Source organism: Melozone crissalis, unplaced genomic scaffold (assembly GCF_028551555.1).
Source record: "Melozone crissalis strain CALT ecotype California unplaced genomic scaffold, PUWL_Pcris_2 ptg000006l_1, whole genome shotgun sequence".
Taxonomy (NCBI): Eukaryota; Metazoa; Chordata; class Aves; order Passeriformes; family Passerellidae; genus Melozone; species Melozone crissalis.
In genome coordinates this window covers 20,967,154-20,977,242 of record NW_026535784.1, presented here as the reverse complement: position 1 = coordinate 20,977,242, position 10,089 = coordinate 20,967,154, and positions in this window count along the sequence as shown.

Sequence of the window (10,089 nt, the reverse complement as noted above, 5' to 3'; positions counted from 1 at the left end):
GGAAAGTGAGCTAAACACCAAACACCAGACATGGCCTCTAGGATTCCTGCCCTGGTGCTCTCACCAGCACTGGGACACTGGCAAAACTGCACCTCATGAGAAAACAGGTACAACTGAGGGCTGAGCTGAAATAATACTTGATTTAAGCCCAAGTTTGAATAAAGTCTCCACATGCATTTTTTTAATTATAAAATATACCTTTTTCTGCAACCTTTTCTGCAAGTTTTAATTTTTCCTTAAAAAAAAGCCTTGAAATAGTTTTTGCGATATTCATTTTGACCAGAAGATGAGCTGGCATAAGTTACTCAGAGGAACATGTTTTAGGAAAAGGAACATATGAAAATAAAAAGGCATAGATAAAAGCTTCATGATCTCATTTGGACCATCTTATGTGAGTTACTGCCCTGGAAAGCAGAAAGTCTTTGCTACTGAATGTAGGTGGAAAACATAATTTGCCAAAAAATCCTATTGAAAGATGAACAACTTTATAATACTGCCTTTCATGAACAAAAGGGGATTTGTTCCCATTTGGATGCCAAACAAAGCATTTGCCATTGTTTAGCAAGCACATTTTCAGCTGCTTTTGAACAACTAGGCACATCCAAGGCATTTATCCCACAATCACACAACCACAAGATAAACTGAGTTGGAAGGCACCCTCAAAGTTCATTAAGTCCAACACCTAGTCCTGTGCAGGACACCCTCAAGAGTCACACCACATGTCTGAGAGCAAAATCTCCTCAAACTCTGTCAGGCCTGGTGCTGTGACCACTTCCCTGGGGACCCTGTCAAGTTATGCTTGTCCAAGTTTGCCTCAAACATCTCCCCCCTCCAAAAGTCTCATCATGAGAACTGCAATTTGCTCTACAAGTCCTCCTGGAACTAGCAGAGTTTAGCTTGGTTGTAAGCTCCCTGCCCTGAGACACTGGAGGTTGCCCCAGCACACACAGAGAAAAGCATTGTAAACTGTAGTTCTTGGGAACAGGAGGTTAAATCCATTGCCAGAGAGTCAAATCAAGGAGCAGCACAGGTCCTTGATGGACATCAGAGTCTAAGTGAGGCCTGTTCAGATGGCTGAGACCACTCATGAGATGGAACCAATATCCTATTTTTTCCAAAGTGATTTAACCATAACCAAATATAAATAGGAGTATCTGCTCCTCTCAGTCTCAGACATTCTACAGACAATAAAACTTGTCAGACTTCAGTTGTTTTATTTCAGTCACATATGACTCTCGATTTATCTCACAGCCTGAATAATTTCTGATGACTGTAACAGGCCTTATGATAAAGACAAAAAAAAAAAAAAGGAAAAAGATAAAATTTTGAATTCTAGTTAGGAAAATACTATATTCTCATTTAATTTCAGGTTTTAAGATTGGTGAAGGAATTTTTGTTTCCATACTGTGATGATTATTTAAAATAATCAATCCAACAAACAACGAGGAATCAAAACACCATTGAGGGAGAATCTCTCTTGCTTGGCAAGCCACTGTGACATCTCAGTGGTATCATTAACTTACCTCATTCTTTATACTGCATGCAACATGAGCATGACAAATATCAGCCTCATCAAAATTTTAAACAGCAAAGAACCCCAGCATTGCCTACATCATACTGTACTGTCCATAATGAAACCTAAGCTACAGATTGCTGAACTTTTCTGGGTAAAGATTTTCCTATTTAATCTCTTCTTTCATTCAGAGGTCATTTATGTCTTCGTGGTGTCCCCTCTGCAAGACTGGAAAATAATTAACTCCTATTCTGATCACTGCATTTTCTTCACACTCTGTGAATGGAGCTTCCTGAGGGCTGCCCACAAGCTGATGTGTCTGCTCACAGTGGAGGCTCTCCTTAAGTGAGCAGGGAATTTCTGGCCATGCTCATCTTCTGCACAGAATACTTCCATAATGATGTCCTGTCTCCCTTCAGCCAGAGTCTCACACTTCATTTTCAGAAGTTCACCCTTCCAACCCAAGACCAAACCCTCTGTGGAGAGACCACACAGACAGAAGCAGCAGAATTTCCTCCACTGACCATGCCAGGCACAGCTGGTAGCCCCAAACTTGGCTTCTAACCTCCAGCTGGGGATGTGATTAAAGCCAGATGCCCTGCCAAGCACACTGTCTACCTTGAACTGCACTAACCTGCTTCCTGTCCACTTTCCTCTGCCCCCTTTCCAGACAGCAGCAGCAGCCTCCCAGGGGCTTTCTCAGGAGGGATTTGCTGGTAAGGCACAGCTCACACAGATCTCTCAGCTACACAAGGCTGAAAACCCTATTGTTTCCTCCAGATCTTCATGATGGAGAACAGAGTACAGCCTGGGAGCCAATAAGGTATTTCTGGGTTTCAGCTTTCCAGCAATTCACTTTCAGTCAGGGGTTGTGGTAGTGAAGAATACTGTATTTTGCTTTCTCTTCTTGATATTTATTTAAGAGAGTTTTGTATTATCCAAAAAATCAGTGATCTGATTCTTGAGAGGCAGTGACCTCTCACAGCACTTGTGTTGCCTGCCACCATAGAAAATGTAGCCGCTGAAGTCTGTGGTGAGTTTTACTTTCAAAGGTTTTTCAGTCTAAAAGTATAAATAATAACTGCTTCCGGTGTCCTCTGGCATCCATGTGGCCATCCATGAACTGCTTCTTGCACCTGGAACATGTGAAAATCTGATTTCAAAAGTTACTGCTCATGTATGGACTAGGTTGCTGGTAACAAACTAGTCAGTGGATTGCTTCCAGTCCCCCTTTCAGCTAAAAATAAAAAAATGTTCAGAAAAAAATTTTCCTCCACTTGCTGTAGATTGCTAAGTAGATGTGCTGAAGTATTATGACTTTCTCTCCAAGACGCACCTGAGATAAAGTGAAGTATATGTTAAGCCTTGAGAATGACACCAAAGCATAAAATAGCTTATTATTTTTTAATTTGTTGTAGGACCTTTGAAGGCCACCTAACTACATCACTCCCTCTTATTCTGGGACACCTCTCCCCAGGTGAGATAGGCTCACAGCCCTTAGGTGTTAAGCAGAGACATAATCAATGTAGAATTAGAAGAAGAGACGGGAACTTTCTGAGTGTGAAGTTTACTTATCTTTATAAAAAATGCCTTACATAAGCCAGATCTATGCCCAGAGCTGCATCTCAGTTCGTAGTAAGCCCTTAGGAAAGCATATGTGCAGCTAATGGGAAACAAATGTCTATTTTGGCAGGGCCTGCAGCTAATGTCAGTTTTTTTCTCCCTTTGCTAAATAAATAAAAAAATCGTCACAATGAAACAGGCTGACTGAAATACTTTGGTTCTCTCTTAACTGTTTGAGTGCTCCTCTGATACACAACATATGTGACAGACCATATCTCTGTGGTTCATGAAGAGGAAAAAATCCTGAAGAAATCATGTTCATTTTCATTAAAACCTATAATGTCCTCAGGAAGGAAGTTCAGAGTTGAAAACATAGATATGCTTCGTGGCTTGATAGCTCTCAGTAAGGACTGTTTTAATTAGTGTAATTTCTAGACTTTGTTTTGCTGGAGTCTGGCCAAAAACAGAACAAGAGCACCACATAATCTTTAAACTGTTTTCTAAAGAAAACAAAAACCTAGAGAGGGCAGAATTATTAGCTGTGGCTAATACCTCAAAGCAAATTAACATAAAGTATAGTTATTGTTCGTTTCTAGGGCCAGAGCTATACTGTCAACACAAGCATAGAAACCACCAGAAAACAATTCATCATCAGGATTATGGTCACTAACACACAGAAACCATACCAAACCACAACCCAGAACAAAAGTCAGAGTCTGACTTTAGCTCAGTAACAACGTGAATTGAGGGTCACCAAACAGCCTGTAGGATGCTGGCTGATACCATGGTTGAGAAATCAGTAATATGGAAATACCAGGACTGGTTGGAAATTCTGTAAATTTTAGCTTTCTTGGGCCTGAAGGATCTGATTTCCCAAAGCTTTGTCTCTTCTGGAACAACAGATCCCAAAGGCTGCAAGGGTTTTCAGAAGAATCGCTCCTCTGCCATGCTCCTGTTCTTTAAGAAGCTGCTGGAAGCACGGTTACAGGGAGACCAGACTGGTCTTGGTTTCATCAAGCCATTGCAGTCTTCCACTCTTCCCCAGGCAGGCAGCTGAGGAGGCTCCATCCTGAACCCAGGTGCAGCACCTTGCCCTTGGGCTTCCTAATTCTCATGAGATTTCCACACACCCACTTCTTGAGCCTGTCAAAGATAACTCAGCCAGAGCCACAGAGTGACACTGGCAGATGGCACCAGAGTGTTTTCTGGGATGGGTGTTACAAAATGTGTCTTGTGACTGTATGAAAATAAACAGTCATCTGTTTTTTGACTACTTTCATGTTAAAGCAAATAAGCCTCTTTGGCCCTTTAAAAATAAGGGGATTTCACCAGAGAAAGCAGTAAAACAAGTAGGCATATCTCTCAGATTTGAGGAGAAATTCAAACCACTGGCATGACCTAACTTCTGAGGAACAGACTTTTCAAGAAACAAAAGAGGCCAGAAGCTCTTAAACTGGTCTGGAAGTTGCTAACATGAGTCTTGCTGGAGTGACTGATAGTCAGCCATTTCTCTACCTTCAATACAAGGAGTAGTCTTCCACAAAATAACAGCCCACAGCCAGCAATGGCCAAATGAATCTTCTTGTAATAATCTCTCTGTCCGCCCAGAAGTTGTCTTTGCTCTGATCTTCCATCTTTTTTCTTCAGCCCAAATGCTTTTGCGCATCAGTTTCATGGCTCCACTGACTGAGGCTTTGTTTAGCCTTTACTGCAAGGTCTAAGACCCCGGTCTTCAGGCTCACTGGGCAACACTGAGCTGAAGCAACTCGCTGCCCCTGAGTCTCTGCTGATCTCCCTGCTTCTCTCTTCACTCATTCACAAATTTCACCTCAGATTGCCAGTCTGCTGGACTTCTCTGCACGTGTGCCAGCCAAGACCCGCCAATAAAATTATTGTTGTAATATGCATTAGATCCACAAAAAAACCTAATGTTAGGACTTCAGTCAAAATTCACCACCTGGGTAGTGAATTGGACCCACCAGACAACTTTGATACAACAGGAATTTCACAACCTTTTTGTGGCCTATACAGGTTCAGGAAGTACAGTTCAGATTGCTTCAGTTCAAATAAGAAAAACAACTGTTTAGGAAGACCATTTGCTAAGAAGCCTATTTCTCTCAATTATCCAGCCACATGGACTGGTGGGAAGATGAACAAAAAGGTGTCTCTATCTTGAAGATGGCAACTCTAACAGACATAAAACAATGAAGAATATTCTAGGCCAGAAGTTCCCTGCATTTATTTGGATTCAGTGTGGTTCAGTATAGCATGGGGTGGATCTTAAATTAATGCCTTCAACACAGCTTGAAGATACCTTTTGTTTAGGAAGATTAATTTCTGTCTCAGAAATTATCAGTCATAGAGGATCAGTCCAAAAAAGACTGATGCAGAGGGAAGAGGCTCTAGAAGCAGCCACCTCATCATTTGGTAATTGCAAAGGACAAAGTCATCTTACAAGCCATTAAAGATTGTTCAGAGACTTTGGCCATCACTTAGCAAAAGAAAAGGCATCAGAGACCATCTAGATCTGGCCACAGTGGAGTTATCAAAGTCACCATGAAGGAATATCGTATTCCACACACCCACCAATGTTATCCTTGGGTGCAAGAGTGGAGACAGTAATTTTTCTGTGCTGGATTTTAAGCAAGCAATGACAAATGGGCTCAGAAGATGGGGGAAAGTCTACAGCACAGAGTCTGAGTCAACACAAAAGACTGTGGTTGCAACAGCTTGTAGAACACAGATGATCCTGGAATAGCTGGCAGACCTCTCTAACCATCTTGGCTAAATCTAAATTCCAACATGTTGCATGCTAAAAAAACCCCAAACCAACAGAGAAGCAAAATCAGCAAGGATGGAATTTCCATCAACAAAAGCAAAATAAAACATGCAAAACCAGTCAAATTTCCAGCTTTACAGATGGGCAGAGTTCTGTAGGACTTTGCCATGACAGAAAGTACATTTGGAGCTTCTACAGGATCCTGGAAAAGCTCCTCATACCTAGTGGAAACAGAAGAATGTTTCTCTGGTCACCTGAATGCAATGAAAATTTTCTGGAATTTTAGGAATCCCTCATGACCCCTTTTGTTTTGGTTTTCTTGTATCTCAAAATTCCTCATACTGGACAGAGATGTTACTGCACACGGTTTGGGGACAGCATTATGACACAAGCAGACAAAAAATATCCCATGAAATAATGCTGGTCTGGTACATGATAACTTAAGACCTCACAGATAAACAATTACTTTATCCATTAATATAAATTGTCCTTGGCACAGCTCTCTGGTGTTTTCTAGCAATCACAGCTACTTCAGAAACAAAGTTTCAAACACACAAATTGGGAAATAGAGACCCTGTCAGCAGCCAAAATTCTCATTAAGAGACGTTGTGCCTATCCCAGGGTCTTCTGTGCATTCTCCCTTGGACTGTGCATGTGCTTTGCATTAAATATGACCATAGTGATTTAGAAAATCTCACTATTTCTTTTTCCTATAATAATTTTGCCTCAGAAACCTACTAATGTGCCCATAATCCAATGGGAAGTCACTGGAATTCAAATCAGAGTTTTAACTTCCCGTAATAGTGTTTCTCTGGGATTTCGCTCCAATCAACATCCCTGTACAGCTGGCTTGCCATGGATTTGCAAAGTGGTAACAACACCAGGACCTCTTCTGGCTCAGCAAGGACCAAGATCTGATCACCCAAATGATTTTATTTCCTGGAACCTGATAGAGTATGATAGGAAATAGCAGTCATTGTAGGAGCTCACGCTATCCAGTCACCATCTTCCTGGGCTTCTTTGAGTCTCCCTGAAGTACCTGGTGAGTGCTTCCAGATGTTCTGCAGACCTCAAGGCAGCATAACCCCAGCATGGAGCGGGTAAGGGAGCACAAGGCAAAATTGCACTCAGCCATGACTGACAGGATTGCTGAGACACCCCCTGAGTAGCACTTCTGGCTACACCAGACCACATGTTCTGCTGACATTAGCCAAGGTTTTCCGTGTCAACCCAGATTTCTTTCAAACACTGCCCTTGGGCTGGTACTTCTCCTTCCATGTCCAAGTGCAAACAGGTAGAGAGGGGACAGAACTTTTGCTCAGAGAAAAATAATACTGGGAAGGACTAGGTGGTTAAATTTTCTGACTAAGCAAGCAACTCCATTATTCTCAAAATAAGACATGGGAACTTTTTTATGGAGAAGAGCAGATGATTAAAAAACTGCATGCCTCTTCATTTTTTTAATCTGGAAAGTTTTATGGAAAAAGCAAAATCACTTTTTTCATGTTGTTAAAACCAAAAAGTCTTTGTTCTTTTATTTCCCTATCAAAGATAAGACAGAATATATCAGAAGATCTTTCCATCTTGTCTTCTGCCTCCCACCTCTTTCCCTGCCTCTGCATCTGTGGCCTTGTGGAATCCTGCTAATCCAGCCTTTTGCATGGAGGTGAAGAGATCATTCAAAACTGTGCACTTAGAGCAGGACTCAGAAAGTTTCCAGCAACCCATCCACTGCAGTCCTCTGAAAAAGATGTATTAAATAATCTCTCCATGTTAGTATTATATTATTTATGCCTCATTCCAGCTATCTCCTTATTTCCTGTGGACAGCATGTTGATTTATTCACACTGTCAGCCAGCCTCCTCTGACTGTGTTTTCAGTAAAAAAAACTGAAAGGGAGATTTAGCCAACTACTCCCCAGATGTGCAGTGGCTCCAGCTCTATGGCATCTGTGTAAACATCAGCAATAAACTTATTATTTAGAGATTAAATATGGAAAGTTTTCCTTTTACCTCACATTCAGGCCCCTTGCATTGAAATATTTTAAAGGCATCTCTGGCATTTTTTGTTATGAAAACATTTTTCATGCTATTCGTCAAGGAAGTATGTCTCCTGAAAACCATCCACAACTGGGAGACATAAAGTCATAGGACAACCAGTCATGGTGTCAAGGCTGTGATGTTCCCACCAGGGAACATGCAAAGGAAGAGCAGAGCTCTGAGCTGTGCAGGTGTTAGACAGGAATGCCAAGTTTTGGTTGAGCTGTGGAGGTGTCACTGCTGTCACATAAATGAGGATGCTATAAGAGAGCTTGTCCTAGGGTATTTAAATATGATGAAGTTAAGCATGCTATTTAACTAATGATACTATTATTGTTATTATTTCTATTTGTTTTTCTTCCCTATTTATGTATAAGAAGAAAAACAAATAGAACAAAAATATCAGCAACTTGCTGCTTATCAACATAGTGATTAATTCCCTGGAATCAGTGTTCTGTTGAGAATCCTATAGGAATGAAAGCAATGTTCATATTGAGCAAAATACTACAGAAATGGCCTAGAGGAAGGGCACCAGTGGAGCATAGCTGCTGTGAGAAGTGCATCATCTGGAAAGCTCCTTTTCAAATGAGACAGGCTCTGTTCATTACCCTAATGACATTTTTTTGTTCTACTCAGCTTGTACAAAACACACCACTGTAGCTGGGTCCACAATTTGCTGGGGGATAGAAGAAGGGCTGGATAAGGACAGAGCAGCCTGGTTCACACTGACACCAGCATTTTTTAATTGTAGCTTACTGCAGTTGTGGATTTTGACCTGCAGGATTCTGAAAGGGAAGTGCCCTCTCTTATCTTCCACATCACTCACTTTTGACTAGGTTTACATATGCTGGCAAAGGGGGCTTTGGCTGGGGGCTGCACTGGTTTTCCTGCTGGTTCAGTGCTTGACTTCTCAAACATGGAAATATTTTAAATATATTTTAATATAAGAACTGGCGCAGTTTCTCATTAAAACCCACTTAAATTGCCCTCTTCAATGATGAGTTTAATCCTTGAATTATTAATACCCACCAATGAAAGACAGGAGATTGATGTTATTTCCCTGAGTTAGTGATGTTGCTGGAAGAAAACACTACACTAACAGACAACAGACAGACAAAGGGCTGTAGAATTAGCTTATGTGGCTGGTTTTTCAGTTCAGCAACAGCTGATTTCAATCACTTCTAAACAAACATCTGAAGTGTTCTGTTCAACTGGCTAATGCCTCTATAAATATCTTCTGTTTAACTATGGACAAATTAACTCCCAGCTTGAAAAGCTAACCAAGATTTGTTGAGGGTTTTCTTCATCTGTCTATGACAAATACTTATCAATAAGAGACAAATCATTGCTTTGGAGTTCAAGGGAGCTCAGTTGAATCCTGCCATGTGTTCTGTGTAGCTACAGAATACAGAACCACCGTGTCCTATTTATCTTTGTAACTCTGGAAAACTCCTGCCGCCTTACAACTAAACTTCCTGCCTTGTTAGGGGTTACTTTCTGAGTCAAACATCAAAACTCAAAAGCGCCCCAAACATCAATGCAATGAGGGGAGTCTTTTGGAATTACTTCAGTTTGGAGTGGAGTCTAAGATCCCAGGCAATGCGGGGTCTCCTTGGGCCAGAGCATGTTTTTGGCCAGCAGACTGTCCCGTAGAAGGAGCTGCTGACCATCTGCATCCTATCAAAACCCATTGGAAATTGCACAAGATAATGTCCTTCTGAGTTAACCTCAGCTTTGTGGAGCTGTCCAGAGAGCTGCTGGGCTAAAGCACAGGCTTCTGGGAGCTTTGGACACTATTTGTCCCTTAGATGTTTTCTGTCTGTCTGTGTGCCCATCCCACGTGTGACCCCGCCACCAGGTGAGCTGTGGACAGGAATTTCCCTTCAAAGCACCCAACAGGCAAGCCAAAGAAGACAGGGAGCCAGGACTCAGCTGGCTGGTGCAGGGCAGGGCTCAGTGGCAAACAGCAATGGTAAGGGATCTCTCACTTTTCACAGCCTCAAGCCTGCTGCTTGTATCATCCTCGGAGGAAGATTCCCACTGGGAAAGGGAAGATGGTATAACACAGGCAATATCCTCCTGCAACCCTTTGCATTCACCTTGGTCCCCTCTTTCCTCTCCTGTGCCAACAGGCATGAGAACATAGGTTGGGTTTTCTGACTCAAACACACATTTCTTGCCATGTAATGTTGTGG